The following is a 20,019-nucleotide window of genomic DNA, read 5'->3' as shown; positions in this document are numbered from 1 at the left end:
AGTCTCGGGAACTCCCAATTTAAGCTCCACTGCTCTGACACGACCGAAACTTTCGCTCTGCGCGGCCGCTATAGCGAGCATGCACACGAATCCGGCAGGCGTTGCATAATTCCTGCACGCTTCCGACAGTCTCGGGAACTCCCAATTTAAGCCTGAGCCGGTGAGCCGCTAGGCGGTGTACGCATACTGGCTTACTTAAAAAAAAAACTGATATTTGAGCTAGTTGGTGCACACTTCTGGGAATAACAGCGCTGAGACGAGGGACAAAGAAAGAAGACAACAGGACCGGCGCTCAGAAGCTCAATTCCCAGAACCTCAATTACTACAGCATTTTAACCACTTTTTAAAATGCAGGAAATTTTGTATGTGCTAGCTTCTTTCGTGGATGGTTATGAAAGATTGCATACATTAGACGAATCGGTGATCTTATAATGTTTTTGTCCGTGCATACCCACTGCGCTCTAACGAGCCTGCAAGGCACTGAGAGTAAAATGATTGTGTTTTACTCGCCTCTGATGTGAGATTGCATAATTGAGAGCGGCAAGAAATTGCACTGTGGCATGAGAGAGAATTCGGGCGGAGCGGGCAGCAGCGCCTCTGCCTAGGCAGCTCTTGGTGGCTCCGAGAGGAGCCGGTAAAAAAAAATAGCGACAGCGGGCGCTGTCGCTGAAGTCAGAGTTGCAGATCGACTTCAATGGGGAGTGCAGATCGGCGACAGCGGCAGCGTGGCGATGGTTTAGAGCGGGTAGCGTCGTGCAATCGCCTCCATCAGCCGCAGAAACGGGTCCTGGCACTTGGTGCGACCGTTGATGGATTGTCACCACTGCCAGGATAGGTGCGACTGCAGCAGGGCCCGGGAGGCCTTCTGCCCGTTCCGCACAAGCTTACGCTTCACCTTCTGCCACGCACTCTCGATCCTCTGAGTGTTGGCCCCTGTGAGCGGGTCGACGAAATTGGTGGTGTGGTTGACTGTGTGCCAGTCTAAGTTTAAGGGAGCTCCGTTCCCGTCTTGCAGGCTGGGGATGCAGTTGTAGGCGGCCCATTCGTCGCTGTAGACGGTGGTGCCTGGCATGATGTTGGCGGCGATGATTGGGCCCAACGTTGCGGCGTCTCTTTTCTCCACTTGGAAAAGTCTTAGCTCTCCAGTCTGTGCACCACACCATCCCGAACACCCACGGGCCCTTGGCCACACCACCGTAATTGTTGCGGTGCCTCGGGGGTACTGCATCGCCGGTCAGGAGCCGACCTCTGTTCGCCTTTCGCTTCCCCCGCAAAAGTGTCTCGTCTATCTGCACCTCCTGGCCGACTCCTCCCATGGGGGGCCGCGCTTGGAGCTCTTGCTCGAGAACTTCTCAGATGTAGTTCCGCCAGTCGCTCCTGGCGTCGTTCCTCAGCTTGAAATCCTTCAACACGAGCTCCCGTGTCTGGGTAGAAGTGAGGCCCTTTGCCATACAATATGTTATCCATATTACCGTATTTGCTCGAATCTAAGCCGGCCGCGATTGCAAGCCGACCACCCCAAAACTCGCGAACCCGAAAAAAAAAAAAAACTCGAATGCAAGCCGACAGAAAGAGACCATCCTGAACAAGAAAGACATGTATTGAAATAAAAGCTGGCTGTGCTCTTCACGAGACCGACTGATCACTCGGCGTCGTCTTCCTCGCTGGAGGTTTCCTTCTCACTATCTTCATCCCACAGCGCGCTGTCCTCGGTACCATCCAGCGCGTTTGAGATGCTGCATTTCCGGAATGATCGCACGATCATCTCCGCGGGAATATCTTCCCACGCTGCTGCAACCCATTTGGCCACTTGACTCAGCGATGCGCGTTTAATTCGACCTGCCGGAGTAAGCTCGTGATCTTGCTCAGTCAGCCAATCTGTGTAATATTTGCGCACTCTAGATTTAAAGGGCTTGTTGATGGCGACATCGAGTGGCTGAAGTTGACTGGTCATGCCGCCGGGTATTATAGCCAAATCTGTCCCACCTCGTGAGAGTGCAGCCTTCACGCCGTCCGTCAGGTGTCCGCTGTACGAGTCTAAGACCAGGAGGGAATCTCGACACAACAATGCACCTGGTCGACGTTGCCAAACCAGCCTAATCCATTCTTCGACCATTGCCGCGGTCATCCATCCGTTTTCGTGCGCACGAACGATGACGTTTTTAGGAAACTCTTCCTTCGCAGGAAGTGTCTTCCGCTTGAAGACTATATAAGGTGGCATCTTCCGTCCATCGGCAGTGCAGCAGAGCATCACAGTCGAACGTGCCTTCTCGTAGCCCGCAGTACGCAGTCTTACTTCTTTTGACCCCTTTTCGGCCACTGTGTACGCCATGGGCATGTCGAAGTAAACGGGGGTTTGGTCTGCATTGCCAATTTGCCCAAGTCCATACCCTTTCTCAAGCCTCTTCTTTATGACATACCGTTGAAAAGAAATTAATTTTTCTTCAAAATCTCCGGGCAGCTTCTGGCACACTGACGTTCGTCGCCGCAGGCTGAAGCCAAACCGCTTCATAAACCTTTGAAGCCAGCCTCTGCTTGCCTTGAACGTAGTGCGGGGAATGCCGCGTGCTTTCGCGACCTCCCTTGCCTTCGCCTGAATAATTCCGGTCGTAACAGGAAGTGCTCCGGCCCTCTGCGTCCTAATAAACTTTGCGACTTCATCTTCCACCGCATGGTGACGGCCTTTGCGGGGTCCGGAAAATGCCATTCGGGTTGCAGCGCAGTTCAATAACTGGCCCCGTTGTTTTCGCCAGCGGCGGATATTTGTTTCGTCCACGCCGTACTCTCGCTGTGCTTGAAGGTTGGACGAACTTTCCGCCGCAAGCACAACTTTTCGCCTGAAAGCAGCGGTATAATGACACCGCTTATTTGTCGGCGCCATCGCGTCGTGAACCGAAGTCGACGAAGTGCACAAAAGAACCGCACCGCACGGAGAGTCCACTAGCCACAAAGCCCCCAACGCAAATGGAGAAAAAAAAAAACCGTGATGGCGATGGCGATGGTGCTTGCGCAGCCACATCCTCGAATCTAAGCCGACACCTCAGTTTCGTATTCGGAATTTCAGTAAAAACCATCGGCTTAGATTCGAATAAATACGGTATTTCCCTCGTTGCCAACTTGACATTGGGGCGTCCGAGGCGGTCTTTGCATGCAAAAAAAGAGCCGTCGCCTTGCAAAACGGCGCTCAAGGCGATAGCTGCCTTCTACACTTGTTGCAGCGGAAGCTGGGTCGCTTCCCTTTCTCAGATTTCCTATTAAAAGTCACCACTTCGCCTTCGCAGCTAGGACTCTTGGGAGTTAAAACCAAGGTCCTTGCAGACACCCCAAAACTCCGATGTCGCAGGCCGGCCTCGCTGGTTGTTCGATGGTCGAGCAAGGGTCGACTCCGGCGTCAGCTTCAGTTCCCGGAGGAACGCTTGCTCCGACTCGAAGCTTCTGATGGCCAGATGGACCTCGCCAACCGATGGGTCGATTCTTGCACTCGCCATATAGCTCTGATGCTAGTGCCAAAAGGAGCGGTGCAGGATGACACGAATGAACGCTGAAAACTCGCAGGCTGAGCTATATATACATATATGTTATGGTTGGCACCTGGCCCCACATGCAGAAAGGAATTCCTGCTGCCTTCTTCTCCTGCACCTGACACCACCTGCTGAAAGGAATTTCACCCAGCCTTTTCTCACCATTCTCTCACACACGTGTGTGTGTATCTATGCCATCAATTGTGGTCAGCTGCACATTTCGGTAATGAACTTTCACCGTGAGGTTCTCTAAGACCGTGACTGACGACAGAACACGAGGGACGTCATCAACAGCAAGATTGAAAAAAAGGACGCAGGCAGGTCGAGAAATAACATTCCAAAAATCAGAAAGCTTGATTTGAGGAAGGCACTCCAGTAGAACTTGGAATGTGTCAATCTTATTCTTTGCTTCTTCCTCCTCGTTTCTGGAGTGACATGGCGATGGCACCTCGTAAAGAAGCTGCTTCAAGACGCATTCTCTTTTCAGTCGGTGCTTCTCGGGACGTAGTGGCGGGCGCAGAAAGGTACGCGGGACAGTTCGGGAATACACTGGGAATGGCGTCGGAGCTGAGACGAGCAATCTTCAATTTTGCCTCGACGACTTTGCCCGTTTTTGAGTCCACATACTTAGAAGAAGTCCGAATGTCTGATTCTTTAAAGTGCCGCTCGCAGACCTGCAAAGTCCAGCGCAGATAAGGTTAGCATATTTAAGATGATTAATTCCATGGGTGCAATAGCAATTAGCGCAGTGAAATATTTCAAATTTAGAATATTTCCAGCTCGCCCACTAGGCCATGTTGTAGCGCATTATGTACACACAGCTACGTCGCGGAATAAATATCACGCTTTTTCGACTTACCACTGAGCGCTTTCCGGGTTCGAAATCAGCACATGGAATGGCTTTCAACCATTGCCTCCTTCTGTCAGCATCAGCTGGGAAAGTGAAGACGCGCACAGTCTTTTCTCCATCGTAATTCCCACGGCAGCCGGGAACACAACAGTGTCCTGGCATTTTAACAAACGACTCAGGAACTGTCACACGCGCACAGCACTTTCACAGACGTTTCCCAGGATTGCACTTCGAGTATTCACAGCCCGCAAGGAAGCTTCAGCAAATGACACAGAAAGAAAGAACGGCGGAGGAACAGCATGTAACACACGACACGTGCAGCACATGTTCAAACACGACGGTAGTGATGTTTACAGCAATCGCGATGTCTCCTTTCAAATGATTGCTTTCAACAATTTACTAGAAAAACTGCACAAAGTAAGCTTTTAGAAGATTGAACAGTTTCCAGAAATGCGAACGAAGATTGTTACATTGAACCAGATATCTTTCATGTCTTTTAAAACGATGAAATTCGTTATCTTCAATTTGCTGTACGCAAATACGCCTCGGAGTACTCCGCACTTCAACAATTTGAAACAGCGCGGGAGGAGAACCGCGGCCGCCAGGAGGTGCTGCCGCAGCGGTCGGCGGTGGCTGCTCCCGCGTCGTAGTGCGGTGACGTCACGCGTCATAGGAGAAATCGTGGAGAGGCCTTGAAAGTCTAGCCCCCGTATTCACAAACTGGCCTTACCTTTACCTTACTTTAACGCGAAGGGCGACTTTCAGAAAGGTCACTGAAAGTGAAAGGGAAGGGAAAGGCCAAGCTGTGTTTCAGAAATCCACCTTTCGGCAGCCTTACGGAAAGCGCCCTTACCCACAGAAGTGAGAGGTATGGTAACGAGCCTAAAGGAATATTATTGTTTGTCGCCTCAGTGGATGTACTGATAACTTGTTTTGTATACTATAGAAAGCAGTTAAACTTATACTGGAGCTGTCATAATCATTCAGTAGACGAAATTAACTAGCCTGGCTCAAATTTTTACGCATCTTTCCTCTTGGTCTAGCCACAGTGACAGGCAGCCGTCGCTACAAGAAGCTTTGTTGAGTCGACGTCGGTGTTTGTTTACTTTCGTGTGCCTCTATTGTGGTGTGTTGTGCTTGTGCGCGTTTGTTGTTTAGCGCTGAACGTCAAGAGTGTACTGTACCTTTTCTGAGGATTGTTGACCAATGCGGAGATGCTGGTAGAAGGGACAACTGCGATACAAGGAGATTTCATCCCATAGCTGCTTTGCTGCTGCCTTGTGCGGCTCGGCCTAGGCTTTCGCAAGATCCACTGCTGAAGGCGTCGCGGAAATCGGGCATATCTTTATTTTATTATGGGACAGGCTCACAGTGAAGGGGTGACGAGAGTAGTATTTTTATTATAGCGCTGGCCCGTTCCGAAGCGCCTTCAGCTACAGCATCGATGCGAAAATAGCTAGGCTTAGCGACGAGCAGGGCAGTCAGGAAGCAGCGTAGTCCGTCGCCCGGCGCGCCCGTAGGCGGTGTCGCTGTCGGAAAGTGGGCTCTTGTGCAGGCATGCTGCCATTGTTCGAATATTGCAGACAGACTTTCTGATAGTATGGCTGTTCTGTTTTTTCTGGTGCGAACGTGAAGTACACCAAGCCGGCTGGCCGGCTAGCCGGCCGGCCTAGCTGAATCCCGTGCGCCGGCGTCAAAAAATGAGCTGTTCTTGACGTAAATAATAAAACATGGGATAGAAAAATGTCAACAATGTATCATTTTTGTGGAGTGCTGGCCAATACTGAGTTGCTGGTAAAGGTGTCAACTGAGATGCGAGCAAATTTCTTGCGAGAACCGCTTCGCAGCTTCCGTTGGCCCGCCGTTGCGGTCCGGCTCGCTTGGCGTCCGCCAGCTCCAGTGCCGAAGGCGTCGTGCAAATCGGCCATATTTTTAGTTTATTGCGAGATGTAGCTGTTGACAGCAGAGTGATATAAATAGTGCTTCATTATTACAGCGCAGGCGACTACTGAAGCGCTGTGCGCTGCTGCATTGATGCGAAACAGGCTATAGGCCTAGCGGCGATCAGGGCAGCCGGGCGCAGTTCGTAGCGCGGCGTGCCCGCGGGTGGTGCTGTAGCCGAAAGCTGGCTACTTGCTCAGGCATGCTTTGTCGCTGCTCGACGATAGCAGGCAGTCTTTATGATAATATAGATGTTTTGTCTTTTCTGGTGCGAACTTCAAAGCGTGACACCGGCCGTGAGCGGCGCTTGAGCCGAGCTGCGCATCGATGCTTGCAGTGGGGCGGCAGTTCGCAAGCGGCGACCAGCGCGACGCACCGACGAAGTTTTCGCACATGTCTCTCCTGCTTTAGTTTTTGCATATCTTCGGTTCAGGGAAACTTGACCAGTGCCGGAAACAATGTTGCTACGATTGCGGCGGATACGATCGATACCACCGGTAAAGATACATCGACAGGGTAGCCAACTTGGAAAGTTCCCGCACCGTAAAAGCGAAGGGTGGTAAGCAGTCGCAGCGGCACGGGGCAACCTCGTCCGTTACGGCCGCGGTGCGGCGGCAGCACAGACAAGAGCAGGGACTCCGGAACTTTTTTGGGAGTGGGGGGGGGGGGGGGGGGGCAAGCCTGGTCGTGTTTCTATGCCGTATTTACTTATGTATTTATTTTTGTGTCAATATTTTATAATTATAATATTCTATTGTTATTTATTTATGTTACATTTCATTAATGATAATGTTAATAATATTATTAATTAATATTATTATTAATTGAGTAATTTCAACAGTATTAAATTTTAGATATTTGCATTCTTGCTTATTCTGCATTATCATGCACTTTAAAAATGGTTTGAAATTTCTGAAGTTCCCAAACCATGCGCAGACTAAGCAAATGACGCGTTCGAAACGAAAAACGAACGGGTGCGAAAGCTGAAAAAAGTCTTTTATTTGATTCTGCATTCGCTCCCACAGTAAGGTAAAGCTTAGGCACTAAGTACAAGAAAATTCCCACGCATTGATGAGCTTCGTGGCTGGTATGACAAGGGGGTGTCGGGCAGGAGAGGATATCAAAGGAGGCGAAAAGTTGCTGTTCGTTCTGCCGTTCTGGACACGAACTCTTTCATAATGCATCCAGTTGCAGGTCCGCAGCTCTCCTCTTGTGCACGTGCAGCAGGAGAAGGTGCGTCAGCCTCCTCTGCGTCATTCGATTGCGCAAAAATGTTTTTACTCACCTCAGGGCACTGAAAGAGCGCTCTCCTGAAGCAGCTGACGCAGGTACAGAGAACACGAGTTGCAGGTACCGTACAACTTGATCCATCATTTCACGCATGTCTGCAGACTTCCCCTGTAGAATTTGCAAAATGCGTTCGCTTGCGGCCGGGCCCTGGTCACGCAGGAGCGTTGGGAGAAGCACGAGTTGCGCTGAAAGTCTACTGGTGTCAAAATCTGCAGCGTGTGCCCCTAAAAGCTCATTTAAGTCGTGTGCCGCGAAGTTTCGACCTCCAGCAGCGTCAGTCAGAATGCGCTCCAGACTAATCAGCTGCTCCATGCCAGGCTGTTCGAATCGCCTTCGGCTCTCGCTGGTAATCCGATCGATAGCGGCAAAAAACTTTTCTATGTAATGACTTGCAGTCAAGCGCTGCAGGCTCCTGAGGCTTGTCTGTGAATTGAATCCTTCTCAGCAGCTGCGAGACTCGCGGCACTCGAGGCTCCTTTAGCCCTAACTGTGTTGCTCTTGAGTGCGTCCGCTGCCATAGGACGCCAAATGCGGTGTCAGACCGTAGCCTGTACAAGCTGTCACAAAGAGCCTCTGCTGCCTCTTTTGCTCCTGCAGCGCGATAAACTGGGCGTTGAGGCATCCTCGCTATCTCCTCGCATGGGCCAAATAGGGCTATAGAAAGGTTGATGCCCAATAAAGTTTCGAACTTCCCCAATACTTTCTCATATCCTTTCAGTGCTGTCTTGCTGGTGCCAATGAGAGAGCTTTGAACTTGTACCAGTTCCTGCAATGTTGCCTGCACCCTTTCATAGTTCTCGATAAACCTTTCCATTGATTTCACTCTTACTGTCCACCTCGTTGGACACAATGGTAGCAAAGTGTTCGGCCTGGAACAATCCTGCTCATTGGCATCATTACCCGGAGGAAGGACAACGTTCGAATAAACAGTCTTCCTGTTTTTAGATTCGAGTATTGCATGGGAAACATCTTTTACAATGTTCAGAGCATCGCCGACAGCCTCGCAGTTCCTTGCGACCTCCTGGAGTGCCAAGTCTAGACAGTGGTTACTGCAGTGTACAAATATTGACCACGGTTCAGAGTCCGTGATCCTTTTCTGCACGCCGGTAAATCTGCCTGCCATATTCGCGGCCCCATCAAAACAGTGCCCCCTTAGGTTATGGAAGTCCAGACCTAAACGCAAAATCATGTCCTTCACGGCTCTATACAAGGTCTCAGCTCTACTGTCTGGTGCATTGTACATGCCAAGAAATTCCTCACGAACTTCCAGTGTAATCCCATCTACCCACCGCACACAAAATTTGAATTGCTCATTCCCTGTTACATCGGTAGTGCCGTCAGCGATTATCCCATAGAAGGGAATACATCTGATGTCTCTTATGATGCCCCGCTGAACGCTGTGAGCCATAATTTCTATGAGCTCGTTCTGTATGTCGCTGCTCAGCCATCTATCTCGCTGCTCCATCCATCTCTTCAAAGCAGGCACGTCTTGTGATCGTTCATCTAGCAGATCAAGAAGGTTTCCGTCATCCTTTGTTTGCCCTTGCAAAGCTTGGCCTGTGCGGCATAAGTAGCGGACTGAGCTTACTATAGCGCGCAGTGCCTGCCTGGCTTCCTCTTGCTGTCTGCTGCTGTGTTGAGATAATAGCTGCACTACGTGCATTCCTTTTTCTCTCGACAGTTGGCGACTTGCGGAGACGCAGTGAAATTGGCTCTTCTCGTGGCACTGAAACTTTTCGATAGCCTTTTTCCAGTTATTGAAACCAGCGCGAATAAAACATGGTTCCACTCCTGCAACGTTTCCTCCTCTTTCTTTGAAGGCTATGAGGCACACAGTGCAAAAGACGACGTCGCGCTCATAGTCGTACGACAACCATGTGAATTTCTGGAACCATGCAAATTTACAGGACCTTCCGGTTTGGTTGCTTGGAAATTTGTAGCCCTTGGGAGGCAGTGATGGGACATCCTGGGGCGAGTCGTCGCGTCTTGCGGTTTCCACCAGAGCGCAGGCGCCGGAATTCGATGTAGTCCGGTCCAAGTCTGTTGCAAAGGAGGGCTCTCCATCTAGTACAACCTCTGCTGGGTTCTCTGCAATAAGTGAGATAAAAGGAATTCTTAGCCGACCACTGTATGGATCTTTTATTTTTATTATCCCTTCAAAGAAATAGTAAGAGAAGTTAAAAAAATGCATCAAGCGCTAAATGTTCCTGAACTGCTCATGAAGAGCATGGTATAAACAAAATATTGCAAAGACGTACCGTTAATACTTGTTGCTCCTATCGCACGGTCAGCTGGCTGACTTTCGTGAGAATCGTTTCCCGCTGCCAGCCCGAAGACAAATACAAAGGGGCATTAGAAACATATTAATAAACAAAATGGCGACAAAAATGTGGCGCAATATACCTTGTGAACCCTCAATTCCAAGGCATAAACGCTTCTGTGCCGGCACGAAGAAGTTGTCGATCTTTTTTTGAGACCCCGGCATCTTCCGAGGCAACGGCATTGTAAATCTGCAGTTAAATCAGCAGGCAGGCGCACGGTAAAAAAAAAATGCTTCCACTTGGGCGCACGCTGTACACAAACAAACGAAAAAAGCGGAGCTACGCGCACAGCAGCCCGCGCGCCGCTGTAGAAAAAAGAAGTGCAATAAAAATGAAACGCGCCACTGTTAAGCCCCATAGGCTAGCGTAATTTTTTTTTCTCTTTAGTCCCGCGCCTCCTCTCCAGTGCGGGCGTTCTACACTGTGCGCGCGCACACGTGAGCGTAAAGGAACAAACAACCACAAACAGAAAGCGCAACCGCGTGGAAGCGTAGCGTGCTGGCACTGCTGGCCTCTGTGTCCAGGCTACATTCCAACCAGCATTCAATCAGAATGAACAACCAAAATTGTTGGTTACTACGTGTTTCAACCCTTTCTCAAGGTAAAAGAAAAATAGAACAAAATTCCTTTTCTACGCCCGGGGCGCGTCTCTGCGCCTACACGCACGTGCGCTTCCCACGTTCGAGTCAACGGAAAGAAAAGGGGGGGGGGGGGGGCGGCGCAAAGCCAGCAGACCCCACCCCTGTCAACCACGCTCCAGGGTAATTGCATCCCCACTTGGTCAAAGTGCAGATATGGCGGCTGTCTGAGGTTGTACGCTCCTCGTAGAGCATCTGTCGACGGCTGCGTATTGGCATGGCGGTGCGGCGCCCCTGACCCTCGCGAGCTGATCTCTTCGTACACTCTTCGTTGTTACTCGCTCGTCTGGTGGAGACATTGCGGTCGGGTGTGATGAATGACATCGGACCTTGTCTCTACAACCTCATCTTCTCCCTTGCGTCCTTTCCGTCCCCCTGTTCCCAGAAGAGCACGTCCCGCCACCACCGTAGGGTCAACAACCTGTTTTGTCCCCAAGAATGGGTCTCTCTGGCTAGCCGACGGAACAGCGGCGCTCGCCGCTCCGTCTAAAGCGCGTCGCCTGGCGCCCGCAAAAACTTACGCCACGTGCATTCCAATGCCCACGTAGCGAACTTAAAATAGCCTCTCAAGGTCCTTCGGTATCATCAACAAATATAGAAATCTTTTACCTGTCTGGCTTAAAACATTCCTGTACTATTTGCTTATAGAATCTCGACTCCAGTATTGTTTGTTAGTTTGGTGCACCACGACAAAACAGAATACTACTTCATTCCTCTTTGTAAAAAAAAAAAGGGCGATTCGTGCCATTTAGTGTTTAAGAACTGAAGATCACACGTTGCATTACTTAGTAGATTCCAAAATACTTCGTTTAGAAGACATAATTTTACTTCGAACTGCTGTTTGTTTCCAAAGAAATAAAGTCAAACTTGAATTATTTCAATACAAAATTCATTAAACGTGACGCATACTTCCTCAGACTCACACGCCCTCATACTCATACTCCCTCAGTTTTTAATCAAACTCCCGTTCATTACACCTTATCTCAGGATTTTAAAACTATTCGTTCCTTTAAAAGTATTATTAGACCACCTTCTTTCAACTGTTTGTACTTGACATTTGTTTTAATAATTCCTATTTGCTCGATGCATTGTTTTATATACCTGGCACTATGGTTCTTTGTTATTTTTTTCATTATTCAAGAAAAATTTCCCTTTTAATAAATGCCTTGGTTTCTATTTTAAATTGATACATGTATCTTTCTTTTAAACATTGCCCGCAGTGCTGCTGCTGCTGCAGTAAACGTATCTCTGCACTTGATATTTCCACCGGGTGGTGCACGAAAGCACCCGATGTCAGAAGCCCCGTTTCAAATGCCCCGCGCCGAATGCCCCGCTGCATTTGCCCCGTTTTCAAAAGCCCCGAGTTCAGAAGCCCCTGGCACGATTGCCCCTTTTCAAATGCCCCTTTTAGTGTTGAGAGGCTGTCGGCGAGGATGGTGTTTTGATTGGGAAGTGGTGGCTTTTGTGTATTCTATGGCTTTGATGATGGCCACAGCCTCGGCCTCAAAGTTAGAGCTGTATTCAGAAAGTTTAAATAGTTTATACTGTGTGATTCAATTCTTTTTTTGTGAGAACGTTATATGCTAGGCCACAGCATGCCTCTGTTTTCGATCCGTCGGTGTAAATATGCAGGTCTGATGGTGTAAGGGGCCCGGAAGAGTAGTTGATTTTGATGCGTTGCGTTGGGTGGGTGAGGTGGAGGTCCGTTTTCGTGGTGATGACTGAAGGGGGGATAGTGAGGGTGTCGTTTGTAAAGGAAGGGTTGTTATTAAGGGCGTTGAAAAGTGCGTTTTATCTTTCGAATATTGTGAATGGTGGGTACGTTTGCAAGTATTGGGAGGGCTATGTTAGGTGTTATTCTGAAGGCTTTGGTGATTCTGAGGGAAGCGTTGGATAGTTTGTAGTTTCCTGCGCACTTGTGATGTTTGTTTGTACCAGACTTGGAGTACAGAATGAAGCGTTCAGTCGCCCTGGTGTAAACATCCTTTAGGTGTTTTGGTGCCATACCTCAAGTGTGTCCTGTGAATCGGCTGAGGTTAATTGTTAGTGTTGAGATTTTTTCTTGGATTCGTTGTGAGATAGGAAAGGAGAGTTTAGTATATTTAACTTTTTCAATATATCAAGGATATATTGTTTTTTTTTGGCGGGGGGGGGGGGGAAGGTTACATTTGTTTCCTATGATGGGAATTTGGCATTTGTGTGTGCTGAATGATATTTGTTTGTTTGTTGGCCATCTCTGTACTATGTCAATATTCTTTAAAATTATAAAGCACTAGAACTTCAGCACTTATCGAAAATTCGATTTCAGCGTAAGCGGTCGGAAAGTGAGGAGGGGGGGGGGGGCGCCCCCCCTAGATAAATGTTGGGGGGGGGGGCGACCGCCCCCCCCCCCCCCCCCCCCCCCCCTGTTCCGGAGTCCCTGGACAAGAGTTCCAGCACGGCAGGCTTCGAAAAGCGGTACCTCGCGAGAGGCTCGTCGTCGAACAGCTCCATCGGGTACTGGCGATCCCTCAGCACTCGCCGTGCCGGCTTCGCACGATGGGGCACCTGATCGATTTCTCATTAACACTGTGAACTTGATAAATCAGAAAAGCGGTCATCGATCGTACTCTGTTTCCATGTTGAATTGACGAAAGGAGCTGCTAAAGGTAGACCAGGAGCTACCTTTGCGAACGCGCCCTTTCCGAGGCCGAACGGGCAGCTAAAGGTGCAGTTTTAGGGTAAGGTTAGTTTCTGAAGCCCGGAAAGGAGCAGTAAAGGTAAGGACCTCGAAAGGGAAGGTAAAGGTCGGTTTGTGAATACGGGGGTAGGTGGTGTTGGCCGAAACCTCTCGCAACGGCGCCTCTCCTCCTCCTGTACCCTCCTCGCCCTCTTTTTTCTCTATATTTTCTTTTCCTCCGCCTCCTCGCCTGTTTGTTCTCTTTCACAGCCGTTCCGCTCTTCGCTCCATTCCTTTTTTTTTAACCTCCCGCCTCGCCATTGAGCTTACTCCTCTCCTTTCGCTTTCGGCGGTGGTGGTGGTGAAAAGCCTTTATTTAATGAAAGAGGTGAGGCTCTTTAAAGAGCCCCGCAATGGGTGGAGTCCTTATTCCGGGACCCCATTGGTCGAAGCCGCCAGCTTAGCCCTCTTGACCAAAGCCTTTTGGGACTGAAGGTCCGAACAGCCAAGCAGGGCCGCCTCCCATTCCACTCTGGTAGGGCTGGGGGGGGGGGGGGGGGGAGCTGAGTTGCGCTGGCAAGCCCAAACCATGTGGTAGGTGTCAGCCACCTCCCCTCAGTGTTGTTTGCATCTGCCACTGAACGCGGGATCGAAGTGCTTTAGTACTGCCGGGCACAGCATTGTGTTCGTGAATAATCGGAGTAGAACGCGTTCGTTTGCTTTCCCCAGTCCCTTTGCAGGGGCCGGGTAGAGGCGATGCCTATCCTTATAATAGGATGTGATAGCTTTGAAGGAGAGTAAGTAGCTACCTTCAGGTTCCAGGCGCTCAGGAGCCAATGGGAACGCCCGGTGAATGAGTGCTCGGGCCGCCGTGTCTGCAGCTTCGTTTCCTGCTAGGCCCTGATGGCCCGGAGTCCAAACCAGGCAGCGGGGTGTAGGATAGGTATCCCGGCTGCAGTTCCTTAGTATTCGTTCAGCTAGTGGAGTTATCCAGCCAGCCTCATAATTGCGACATGCCTAACGCGAGTCTGTCTTAACCCTTTTGTTCACTACCTGTTCATTGTTTGTCGTCTGCTATTTTTTCTTGTCCATTTGTTAACCGTTTCTTTTTCTTCCTCGTTCTCATTATCTTTCTCGCTCTCATTGTCCCGTATTGTTTTCCCCGCGTTTTTTCGTTTGCATTTGTTAACCGTTTTTCTTCTCTTTTCCTTTTCTCATTGTCGTGTTTTTTTCGTGTTTTTCGTGCGTATTTATTTATTTATTTATTTATTTCCTCAAAGGTCTCGATTGAGACATTACATGAGGGAGTGGACGGTATCTGGCAAACAATGGTAAAAAAATGTTAAGATGAAAGGTTGGCGACGCTCCGCTTGAATTCTAGTGGGTTGATGATAATGGCAACTTCGGTGGGCAGGTCATTCCAGTCTCGTGCAGTACGCTGAAAAAATGACTGCTGAAATGTCACAGTATGGGCTTGTAGGGGATACACTGCGTTACTGTGGCTGAACCGGGCGATGCGGTGGGCTCTTTTTATGTAGGGGTTATCAAGAGGCAAAGAATGGAAAAATTTATGAAAAAGGTTAAGACGTGCTATCTTACGGCGCGAGGCTAGGGGGGCAAGTTGATTCGAGGTTTTAGTGCTGAGATGCTTGAGTGGTAGGAATAATTTGATAGAATGAATCGTGTTGCGCGGTTCTGAACCAATTCGAGGGCGTTAGTAAGATTAACGTGGTGCGGATCAAAAATAGCGTTAGCATACTCAAGCTTGGGACGCACAAAGGTTTGAAAAGCAAGCTGTTTAATAGGGGGAGGAGCGAGTGAAAGGTTACGGCATAAATATCCTAGAGCACAGTTAGCAGAATTTATTATGTGATTAATATGACAGGTCCAAGTTAGGTCACGCGAGATATGCACACCAAGATATTTGAATGATTTGGATGTTCCAATCTGCAGGTTATTAATATTATAATTAGGCGCTACGTAATTACGACGACGGTGAATGGACATTAACACGGTTTTAGAAATATTTAATGACATGAGCCATGTTTTACACCAGTCCTGTATGCGAATAAGGTCAGTTTGTAATGCGAGATGTGCGGTGGAGTTAGTAATGCTTCGGTAAACGACACAGTCATCGGCAAAGAGTCGGATATGAGAAGAAATGTTACACGGTAGGTCATTAATATATATCAAGAAAAGGAGGGGCCCGAGTACCGTTCCTTGAGGTACCCCTGAGAGCACAGGTGTTAAGGATGAAGAGTGTGAATTGGCATATACGAACTGCTGACCGTTAGATAAAAACCCTCGAATCCAGTTCAGAACACATGGATGAATATTAAGGCGCGATAACTTTAGTAAGAGACGACCATGGGGAACCTTATCGAATGCTTTTTCGAAGTCTAAAAACACTGCATCAGTCGGGATATTACGATCAAGGTTTAAATGTAAGTCGTGCAGGAAGAGTGCCAGTTGGGTGTCACAGGAATGATTCTTGCGAAAACCATGCTGGCTTGAGTGAAAAAAAAATGAACGGACGATAGGAAGGTAGCAATATGCGAGTATGAAACATGCTCCATTATTTTACAAGAAACGCTTGTTATGGAAATCGGGCGGTAGTTACTCGGCGATGATCGGCTTCCTTTCTTGAAGACTGGGATGACCTTGCCCACCTGCCAGTCACGTGGAATCGAACCGGTGTTCAGGGATTCCTGGAATATGAGCGATAAGAACAGGCTACACGTATGTTTAGTATTTTTTAGCACTTTGGCGTTGATACCGTCCACTCCAGTAGATGACGAGTTCTTCAGTGACTCAATTACCTTGACTATGCCGACGGGATGAAATGTGATATTTTGCATGAGCGGGTGCGTAAAATATGGTGGATCTGGAAGATTGTCAAGGGGTTCATTAGTAAAGACCGAACTGAATACTGTGTTAAGAACATCTGCAACCTCAGAGTCGGGAATAGGAGATCCAGAGCTACTGTTAAGTGAAATCTCATTACATTGATTAGGGCTAATGGTTTTCCAAAATCGTTTTGGGTTAGTCTGCAGCATAGATGGTAAACTAGTAGAAAAAAACTTCCGTTTAGTCTGAGCGGTTAACTTGTCGTATTCTTTTGCGACAGCATGATACTTCTGCCATGTGGAAGAAGAGTTAGACAGCTTGGCCGACCGGAACAGGCGTTTTTTCTTATTATTGAGTCGTTTGAGTGATACATTAAACCATGGTGATGTTATTCTTTCTGATATAGTAATGGTTGGAATGTAAAGACTTATAAGCCGATGCATCTCTGTTTTGAAAAGTAACCAGTTTGACTCGAGAGAATGTAGTGGAAAGTTAGCAGCGAAGGTGTCGAAGTAATCTGATAATTCACGGTTCATGCTGGCATAGTCTCCTTTATCATAAAGCGTAAGTGTTTTTTTATTTTTTTGTTTCTTTAGTACGTTGCAATAAAAAGAAGTATGTATCGTCAAATGATCGCTGAGACCGCGCAACAAGGTGATAGGAGTAAAATTATCAGGATGCGTTGTTAATACGAGATCTAGAACGTTGGACGAGTGGTCAGTAACGCGTGTGGGATCAGTGACGTGTGGAGTTAAGCCAAAAGTCATACACGTGTTTAAGAAATCGCTAGCCGGGCTGCTTTTCGATAATGTAGCGGCGGGATTAGACCAATCTATTGTGGGAAAATTAAAATCACCGAAGAGAAGGATAGGGCTAAGTGGATATGTTTTAGTTAACACATTTAAGGCATCATGAAATAAGGGGGTGAAAGAACTGTCAGCATTAGGAGGGCGGTAACAAATACCAATGAGGATGGGCGGATGTGTAGTAGTGCAGCGAAGCCAAATCATTTCCAGTTGTGAAGGGAGGTTAACAAATGAACAATGCAGATCCCGTTTAGTGGCGAGCAATACACCCCCACCGCGCGAATTATCGGGTCTATCCTTCCGGAATATCTCAAAATCTGGGAGAAATGGAAGAATCTCAGAATCGTGAACTGATGCGTTAAGCCATGTTTCAGTTAGTAAGATATCGCATGAAGATGAAGCTATTAAACTGCACAATGAATCGCGCTTGGGAACAACACTTCGAATGTTAGCAAGCAGAAATGATAAAGGGTGACGATTCGGCGAACGGGGTTCACAATTTGGTTTTAATGGTGGCTACAAGCTGTCCTCAACGACATGGTTAGAAACATGGTCGAAATGGTACGTTTTTTCACTTATGACAAGCTTTTCATTTCGCAACTTGTATTTCAGTTTTCGAGCCTTTCCAAATTTGATGAGATGTTTCTGGGCAAGGCGCGTGCTGGGAGAAAGATCTTGAGCAACCGCATATCCTGTGTCTTTGAATTTCCGAGCGGAAGACAGGACTTGCTCTTTGTCTTTAAAGTGAGCAAATCTCACAATTATAGGTCTGCACCTACCAGTTTAGAAAGTCCCAAGGCGATGTGCACGCTCAATGTCGCGTGGCTCTAACTGGATGTCTAAATACTGATTAATGTGTGCAATGATGATATTTTCAGAATCTGACCATGTTTCTTTATCTATATCTTCAAGGCTGTAGAAAACAAGGTTGTTTCGTCTGGACCGATTTTCTGCATCATTTACCCGGGCAGACAGAGCATTTATCTGCGCCGTGTTCTCAGTGCTGATTCCATGCAGTTCTTTCAATTCAGTCTGCATGTCATCAATACCAACACATGCTGTCTCAATTTTATCTAGCCGCGCCTTAATCTAGCAAAATGTTTTATCATGATCAACTAGTTTCATTTCAATCGACTTTAGCTGCGCTAGCATTGCTGTCTGCCCAGTTTGAATTTCCTTCAAAGCATCAAGAATCTCTTTGTTAGGGCCGGGGTTAGATTCTATATCACCAGCTACCATAAGAAGTTTTAACAACATATGCGCACAGTCATACATGATGGACCGGAAACGCCGTGGGCTCGGCAGCACCAAGAGTGCACGGTAGCTACTTGGCTTAGTGTAAAGGCAATAAGGTTTCATTACCTACACCAAGAAGCGTAGAACGTTAGCACGGGCCATCGCTGGCGTGCTGCCGAGCCCACTGAAGGGCGCGCCGCTCCGAGCTGCCTTTTTAGCACAAGTCCACGCATGCGCAGGATGTACAGGGGCGGTTCCGGCGTTCAGGCGGCTCAGGGAAAGCCATGATGCTTGAAGATATGGTCCGTGGCCGTGTAGAAATTGCGCGGACCGGGATGCGTTGTCGATGGGCTGGCCATTCGTAGCCGAGAAAGGCTCAACCGTGTGAAGTCCGGAAAGCAGTAGTGTTGCGTCTGGACTGGAGTTGACGACAGATGCTAGGTACGGGACCCGGGGGCTCGAACACTCCAGCAGCTGCGAGCTCGAGAGTCCGAGGAACTGCACCAAGAAGCGTAGAACGTTAGCACGGGCCATCGCTGGCGTGCTGCCGAGCCCACTGGTTCTTTTCTCTCCATTTCTCATTGCCGTGTTTTGTTTTCCCGCGTTTTGTCGTGTGCATTCGTTCACCTTTTAATTCCCTCTTTCCCTTCCTGCTTATGGTCGTGTCTTGTCTTCCCGCGTTTTTTCTTTCACGTCTGTTAACCGTATTTGTTCCCTCTTCCTTTAATTGTCGCGTTTTGTTTTTTTTTTCGTATTTTTGTGCGCATTTTTTGGGCCAAGCCTGCCTGCCGTTGCATATGTCTCCTTGGATCGGCTCCATGTCTCCTTGGATCGGCTGAAATGGTTGTGGTCATTAGCATTCACAGATTCTCCACTTTGCACTGGAACAAAGTTCTGTTTCTGCCTAATGTGCATACCTGAAACCAGAGCATTGCATTTTTCGTCTCTTAGTGCGCTGTGTTTAAACTTAACGTTGTGGGCTGCGGGGAGTCATCTCCGAGGTTATAAATGTTTTAATGTAAGCAAGCAGTTCTGTTCTTTTCTTCTTCAGCAGATTTATTTGTTTTGTGAAATGAGTAGTGTGTACCAGGTGGCGAGTGGCCGAGCTGTGGTCGTGATTTTGATACCAGAAAGAGAAGTGCTTTGGCAACCAGAAAGAGTGTGAGCAGGAGCAATCAGTGTGCCTGGCAGTTATGGGTTTAAGGCAAGAATGGTATGAAGAACCAGTGCAACAAATTTATATGATTTAGTCTGTGTTTGGCTTGTCCACTCAAATCAAAACATTTGTAACACTCTCTGCACTGTGCATTATTGTCTTGTTAGCAGAGCTGAGATTTTGTTCACACGGCTGTGCAGACTAACATGAGAAAAGAAAATTCAGGGGGGCACTTTGTTGACCTAAAGTGCGGTGACGTGAAAACCTTCAGTGCTGTGTTGCTGCTTGTGTCACTGATGTGTGGTTAAGATGTTGATTAAGTACACAATTGTTTGTGAATCTTAAATGCGGGAGACACTGGATGGCGTTTCAGGGGCATCTGTCTCCTTCGACATGCATCCTTCGTATATGCATGAAAACAGCTAACATAGAAGTCAGTCTGTTTTCACCTTGCAGACTGTCAATAAATGTGGAAGTGGTGTAGTGCATGTTTTCTGGTTTCAAGAACACCAAGCTTGGCGCCACAGGCGTGACACTACAGTTGCAGAAATTAGCAGCCCATGGAGGTTGGTGCTAGAGTGGAAACATTAGATTGCACACAAATAATTTTAGGTTGTCACCCTTGCTGGAAATGTACTGCGACATAAAGCAAAATGACATCACTGTGGCATCTTTTGAAAAGGGCACGGTGCAAGGTCACTGCAATGTTTTTATGTTCATCATGACCGTAGCAGTTATACATCACCTCAGTAGG

At 48.2% G+C, this 20,019-nt stretch overlaps 1 long non-coding RNA gene and 1 pseudogene across 1 annotated transcript; both read right to left on the bottom strand.

The window, feature by feature from the left end:
• Positions 1–736: 736 nt before the first annotated feature.
• On the bottom strand, positions 737–1,316 carry LOC144130224 (uncharacterized; annotated as a pseudogene).
• An 8,336-nt stretch (positions 1,317–9,652) lies between these two features.
• Positions 9,653–10,069, bottom strand: LOC144130223 (uncharacterized). The gene is made up of 3 exons (XR_013314015.1): positions 10,006–10,069; positions 9,861–9,923; positions 9,653–9,690 (listed from the first exon to the last, which is right to left on the bottom strand). It is a non-coding gene; the product is annotated as an uncharacterized LOC144130223 (long non-coding RNA).
• Positions 10,070–20,019: the final 9,950 nt, after the last annotated feature.

This window comes from Amblyomma americanum, chromosome 4, assembly GCF_052857255.1.
Source record: "Amblyomma americanum isolate KBUSLIRL-KWMA chromosome 4, ASM5285725v1, whole genome shotgun sequence".
In the NCBI taxonomy this organism is placed as follows: domain Eukaryota; kingdom Metazoa; phylum Arthropoda; class Arachnida; order Ixodida; family Ixodidae; genus Amblyomma; species Amblyomma americanum.
The sequence above is the reverse complement of the archived record's forward strand: the minus strand, read 5'-3'. Positions and strand labels throughout refer to the sequence as shown.